Source organism: Cebidichthys violaceus, unplaced genomic scaffold (assembly GCF_023349555.1).
Source record: "Cebidichthys violaceus isolate CVI_PGR_0920_01 unplaced genomic scaffold, fCebVio1.0.p SCAF_41, whole genome shotgun sequence".
NCBI lineage: Eukaryota > Metazoa > Chordata > Actinopteri > Perciformes > Stichaeidae > Cebidichthys > Cebidichthys violaceus.
This window is the reverse complement of record NW_027176606.1, coordinates 1567078-1574993: the sequence shown is the minus strand read 5'-3', so window position 1 is coordinate 1574993 and position 7916 is coordinate 1567078.

Here is a 7916-nt window from a genome sequence, read left to right as displayed (position 1 = left end):
TCACTTTTTTCGACAGGCTACACTATGACTGTTTTCGACAGGCTATACTATGACTGTTTTCGACATAATATACTATGACTGTTTTTTCACTCTTTTCGACATGCTATACTATGACCGTTTTTCACTTTTTTCGACAGGCTACACTATGACTGTTTTCGACAGGCTATACTATGACTGTTTTCGACATAGTATACGATGACTGTTTTTTCACTTTTTTCGACATGCTATACTATGACCGTTTTTCACTTTTTTCGACAGGCTATACTATGACTGTTTTCGACAAGCTATACTATGACTGTTTTTGACATAATATACTGTGACTGTTTTTGACTTTTTTCGACATGCTATACTATGACCGTTTTTCACTTTTTTCACATGCTATACTATGACCGTTTTTCACTTTTTTCGACAGGCGATACTATGACTGTTTTCGGCAGGCTATACTATGACTGTTTTCATCATAATATAATATTACTTTTTTTTTACATTTTTCGACATGCTATACTACGACCGTTTTTCAATTTTTTCAACATGCTATACTATGACCGTTTTTCACTTTTTTCCACTGGCTACACTATGACTGTTTTTCACTTTTTTCCCCTGGCTACACTATGACTGTTTTCGACAGGCTACACTATGACTGTTTTCGACAGGCTATACTATGACTGTTTTCGACATAGTATACGATGACTGTTTTTTCACTTTTTTCGACATGCTATACTATGACCGTTTTTCACTTTTTTCGACAGGCTATACTATGACCGTTTTTGACTTTTTTCGACAGGCTAAACTATGACTGTTTTCGACAGGCTATACTATGACTGTTTTTAACATAATATACTATGACTGTTTTTTGACTTTTTTCGACATGCTATACTATGACCGTTTTTCACTTTTTTCGACAGGCTATACTATGACTGTTTTCGACAGGCTATACTATGACCGTTTTTCACTTTTTTCGACATGCTATACTATTACCGTTTTTCAATTTTTTCGACAGGCTATACTATGACTGTTTTTGACATAATATACTTTGACTGTTTTTTGACTGTTTTTGACATGCGACACTATGACCGTTTTTCACTTTTTTCGAAAGGCTATACTATGACTGTTTTCGACAGGCTATACTGTGACATTTTTTGACATAATATACTATGACTGTTTTTTGACTTTTTTCGACATGCTATACTATGACCGTTTTTCACTTTTTTCGACAAGCTATACTATGACAGTTTTCGACATAATATACTATTACCATTTTTCACTTTTTTCGACATGCTATACTATTACCGTTTTTGACAGGCTATACTGTGACTGTTTTCAACATAATATAATATGACTGTTTTTTGACTTTTTTCGACATGCTATACTATGACCGTTTTTCAATTTTTTCGACATGCTACACTATGACCGTTTTTTCACTTTTTTCGACAGGCTACACTATGACTGTTTTCGACAGGCTATACTATGACTGTTTTCGACATAATATACTATGACTGTTTTTTCACTTTTTTTGACATGCTATACTATGACCGTTTTTCACTTTTTTCGACAGGCTACACTATGACTGTTTTCGACAGGCTATACTATGACTGTTTTCGACATAGTATACGATGACTGTTTTTTCACTTTTTTCGACATGCTATACTATGACCGTTTTCGACAAGCTATACTATGACTGTTTTTGACATAATATACTGTGACTGTTTTTGACTTTTTTCGACATGCTATACTATGACCGTTTTTCACTTTTTTGACATGCTATACTATGACAGTTTTTCACTTTTTTTGACAGGCTATACTATGACCGTTTTTCACTTTTTTCGACAGGCTACACTATGACTGTTTTCGACAGGCTATACTATGACTGTTTTCGACATAGTATACGATGACTGTTTTTTCACTTTTTTCGACATGCTATACTATGACCGTTTTTCACTTTTTTCGAGAGGCTATACTATGACTGTTTTCGACAAGCTATACTATGACTGTTTTTGACATAATATACTGTGACTGTTTTTGACTTTTTTCGACATGCTATACTATGACCGTTTTTCACTTTTTTCACATGCTATACTATGACCGTTTTTCACTTTTTTTGACAGGCTATACTATGACCTTTTTTCACTTTTTTCTACAGGCTATACTATGACCGTTTTTCACTTTTTTCGACAGGCGATACTATGACTGTTTTCGGCAGGCTATACTATGACTGTTTTCATCATAATATAATATTACTTTTTTTTTACATTTTTCGACATGCTATACTACGATCGTTTTTCAATTTTTTCAACATGCTATACTATGACCGTTTTTCACTTTTTTCCACTGGCTACACTATGACTGTTTTTCACTTTTTTCCCCTGGCTACACTATGACTGTTTTCGACAGGCTACACTATGACTGTTTTCGACAGGCTATACTATGACTGTTTTCGACATAGTATACGATGACTGTTTTTTCACTTTTTTCGACATGCTATACTATGACCGTTTTTCACTTTTTTCGACAGGCTATACTATGACCGTTTTTGACTTTTTTCGACAGGCTAAACTATGACTGTTTTCGACAGGCTATACTATGACTGTTTTTAACATAATATACTATGACTGTTTTTTGACTTTTTTCGACATGCTATACTATGACCGTTTTTCACTTTTTTCGACAGGCTATACTATGACTGTTTTCGACAGGCTATACTATGACCGTTTTTCACTTTTTTCGACATGCTATACTATTACCGTTTTTCAATTTTTTCGACAGGCTATACTATGACTGTTTTTGACATAATATACTTTGACTGTTTTTTGACTGTTTTTGACATGCGACACTATGACCGTTTTTCACTTTTTTCGAAAGGCTATACTATGACTGTTTTCGACAGGCTATACTGTGACATTTTTTGACATAATATACTATGACTGTTTTTTGACTTTTTTCGACATGCTATACTATGACCGTTTTTCACTTTTTTCGACAAGCTATACTATGACCTTTTTTCACTTTTTTCGACAGGCTATACTATGACTGTTTTCGACAAGCTATACTATGACAGTTTTCGACATAATATACTATTACCATTTTTCACTTTTTTCGACATGCTATACTATTACCGTTTTTGACAGGCTATACTGTGACTGTTTTCAACATAATATAATATGACTGTTTTTTGACTTTTTTCGACATGCTATACTATGACCGTTTTTCAATTTTTTCGACATGCTACACTATGACCGTTTTTTCACTTTTTTCGACAGGCTACACTATGACTGTTTTCGACAGGCTATACTATGACTGTTTTCGACATAATATACTATGACTGTTTTTTCACTTTTTTCGACATGCTATACTATGACCGTTTTTCACTTTTTTCGACAGGCTACACTATGACTGTTTTCGACAGGCTATACTATGACTGTTTTCGACATAGTATACGATGACTGTTTTTTCACTTTTTTCGACATGCTATACTATGACCGTTTTTCACTTTTTTCGACAGGCTATACTATGACTGTTTTCGACAAGCTATACTATGACTGTTTTTGACATAATATACTGTGACTGTTTTTGACTTTTTTCGACATGCTATACTATGACCGTTTTTCACTTTTTTGACATGCTATACTATGACAGTTTTTCACTTTTTTTGACAGGCTATACTATGACCGTTTTTCACTTTTTTCTACAAGCTATACTATGACCGTTTTTCACTTTTTTCGACAGGCGATACTATGACTGTTTTCGGCAGGCTATACTATGACTGTTTTCATCATAATATAATATTACTTTTTTTTTACATTTTTCGACATGCTACACTACGACCGTTTTTCAATTTTTTCAACATGCTATACTATGACCGTTTTTCACTTTTTTCCACTGGCTACACTATGACTGTTTTTCACTTTTTTCCACTGGCTACACTATGACTGTTTTCGACAGGCTACACTATGACTGTTTTCGACAGGCTATACTATGACTGTTTTCGACATAGTATACGATGACTGTTTTTTCACTTTTTTCGACATGCTATACTATGACCGTTTTTCACTTTTTTCGACATGCTATACTATGACCGTTTTTCACTTTTTTCGACAGGCTATACTATGACCGTTTTTGACTTTTTTCGACAGGCTAAACTATGACTGTTTTCGACAGGCTATACTATGACTGTTTTTAACATAATATACTATGACTGTTTTTTGACTTTTTTCGACATGCTATACTATGACCGTTTTTCACTTTTTTCGACAGGCTATACTATGACTGTTTTCGACAGGCTATACTATGACCGTTTTTCCCTTTTTTCGACAGGCTATACTATGTCTGTTTTCGACAGGCTATACTATGACCGTTTTTCAATATTTTCGACATGCTATACTATGACCGTTTTTCACTTTTTCGACAGGCTACACTATGACTGTTTTTGACAGGCTATACTATGACTGTTTTCGACATAATATACTATGACTGTTTTTTGACTTTTTTCGACATGCTATACTATGAACCTTTTTCACTTTTTTCAACAGGCTATACTATGACTGTTTTTGACATAATATACTATGACTGTTTTTTGACTTTTTTCAACATGCTCTACTATGACCGTTTTTCACTTTTTCGACAGGCTATACTATGACTGTTTTTGACATAATATATTATTATTATTTTTTGACTTTTTTTGACATGCTATACAATGACCGTTTTTCATTTTTTTCGACATCTTTACTATGACTGTTTTAGACATGCTATACTATGACTGTTTTCAACATAATATACTATGACTGTTTTTGACATTTGTAGACATGCTATACTATGACCGTTTTTCACTTTTTTCGACGGGCTAAACTATGACTGTTTTAGTCAGGCTATACTATGACTGTTTTTGACATAATATACTATGACTGTTTTTTGACTTTTTTCGACATGCTATACTATGACCGTTTTTCAATTTTTTCGACATGCTACACTATGACCGTTTTTCACTTTTTTTGACTGGCTATACTATGACTGTTTTAGACAGGCTATACTATGACTGTTTTCGACATAATATACTATGACTGTTTTTTGACTTTTTTCGACATGCTATACTATGACCTTTTTTTTACTTTTTTGACAGGCTATACTATGACTGTTTTAGACAGGCTATACTGACTGTTTTCGAGATAATATACTATGACTGTTTTTTGACTTTTTTTTACATGCTATACTATGACCGTTTTTAAATTTTTTCGACATGCTATACTATGACTGTTTTTCACTTTTTTCGACAGGCTATACTATGACTCTTTTAGACAGGCTATACTATGACCGTTATTCACTTTTTTTTACATGCTATACTATGATCGTTTTTCAATTTTTTTGACAGGCTATACTATGACTGTTTACAACATAATATACTATGACCTTTTTTCACTTTTTTCGACAGACTATACTATGACTGTTTACAACATAATATACTATGACCGTTTTTCACTTTTTTCGACAGGCTATACTATGACTGTTTTAGACATACTATACTATGACTGTTTTCTACATGCTATACTATAACTTTTTATAGACATACTATGCCAGTGGTTTTAAACTGGTTTCCGTGGCTAAGTGGAGAGCAGGCCTGCCTTTCAATCAGATGGTCATCGCTTCAATCCCCATCTCCTCCTCTTTTTGTCTAATGTCAATGTGTCCTTCATCAAGACACTTAACCCCAAAATACTATAACTATGACTCTTTATAGACATATCATAGTATGACTGTTTTTTTAATTTTTCGACATGCTATACTATGATTGTTTTTCACTTTTTTCGACAGGCTATACTATGACTGCTTTTGACAGGCTATACTATAAATGTTTTTGACATGCTATATTATGACTGTTTTTTTACTTTTTTCGACATGCTTTACTATGACCATTTTTCACTTTTTTTCGACAGGCTATACTTTGAATGTTTTCGACATTCTATACTATGACTGTTTTTTCCTTTTTTGACATGCTATACCATGACTGTTTTTTCCTTTTTTTTGACATGCTATAAAGTGTGATAGTATAGCGTGTCAAAAAAAGTTGTTGTACAGTATGTCGAAAAAAGTCATTAAAAAGTAATTGTATAGCATGTCGAAAAGTCATTAAAAAGTCTTATTATAGCATGTCAAAAAAAGTAATTAAAGTCATAGTTTTGTATTAAATAGTCATAGTATAACATGTCTAAAAAAGTCATAGTATAGCATGTTGAAAAAAGTCATTAAAAAGTCATTGTATAACATGTCAAAAAAAGTCATAGTATAACATGTTAAAAAAATTCATAGTATAGCATGTCGAAAAATGTCATTGAAGTCATAGTAAAGCATGTCGAAAAAAGTCATAGTACATTATGTCAAAAAAAGTCATTAAAAAGTCATAGTATAGCTTGTCAAAAAAACTCATAGTTAAGCATTTCAAAAAAAGTCATGGTATAGCGTGTCGAAAAAAGTCATGAAAAAGTCATAGTATAGCATGTCGAAAAAAGTCATTAAAAAGTCATAGTATAGCATGTCGAAAAAAGTCATTAAAAAGTCATAGTATTGTATGTCAAAAAAGTCATTAAAAAGTCATTGTTTAGTATGTCCAAAAAAGTCATTAAAAAGTCATAGTATAGTATGTCCAAAAAACTAATAGTATAGCATGTCCAAAAAAGTCATAGTATAGCATGTCGAAAAAAAGTCATAGTATAGCATGTCGAAAAAAGTCATAGTATAGCATGTCCAAAAAAGTCATAGTATAGTATGTCCAAAAAAGTCATTAAAAAGTCATAGTATAGTATGTCAAAAAAGTCATAGTATAGTATGTTGAAAGTCATTAAAAAGTCATAGTATAGTATTTCAAAAAAAGTCATACTATAGTATGTTGAAAAAAGCCATAGTATAGCTTGTCGAAAAATGTCATAGTATAGCATGTCGAAAAAAGTCATAGTATAGCATGTCCAAAAAAGTCATAGTATAGTATGTCCAAAAAAGTCATTAAAAAGTCATAGTATAGTATGTCAAAAAAGTCATAGTATAGTATGTTCAAAAAAGTCATTAAAAAGTCATAGTATAGTATGTCAAAAAAAGTCATACTATAGTATGTCGAAAAAAGCCATAGTATAGCTTGTCGATAAATGTCATAGTTTTGCATGTCGAAAAAAGTCATAGTATAGCATGTCGAAAAGTCATAGTACAGTATGTCGTAAAAAGTCATTAAAAAGTCATAGTATAGTATTTCAAAAAAAGTCATAGTATAGTCTGTCGAAAAAAGCCATAGTATAGCATGTCGAAAAGTCATAGTACAGTATGTCAAAAAAAGTCATTAAAAAGTCATAGTACAGTATGTCAAAAAAAGTCATTAAAAAGTCATAGTATAGTATGTCAAAAAAGTCATACTATAGTATGTTGAAAAAAGTCATTAAAAAGTCATAGTATAGCATGTCGAAAAAAGTCATAGTATGGCCTGTCGAAAACAATCATAGTATAGCGTGTCAAAAAAAGTAAAAAAAACAGTCATAGTATAGCATGTCGAAAAAATTGAAAAACGGTCATAACATAGCATGTCAAAAAAAGTCAAAAAACAGTCATAGTATATTATGTCAAAAACAGTCAGAGTATAGCCTGTCGAAAAAAGTGAAAAACAGTCATAGTATAGCATGTCGAAAAAAGTGAAAAACGGTCATAGTATTGCCTCTCGAAAAAAATGAAAAACAGTCATAGTATATTATGTCTAAAACAGTCATAGTATAGCTTATCAAAAAGTCATAGTATAGCATGTTGAAAAAAGTAATTAAAAAGTCATAGTATAGTGTGTCCCAAATTGTGACTCAGCCAGAAAACAGATCATGGGATTTTCTTTTGAAAGCACGTATGCTTGACGTGGAACGAGATATTTCCTCATAACGATAGATTTTTTGTTTTAC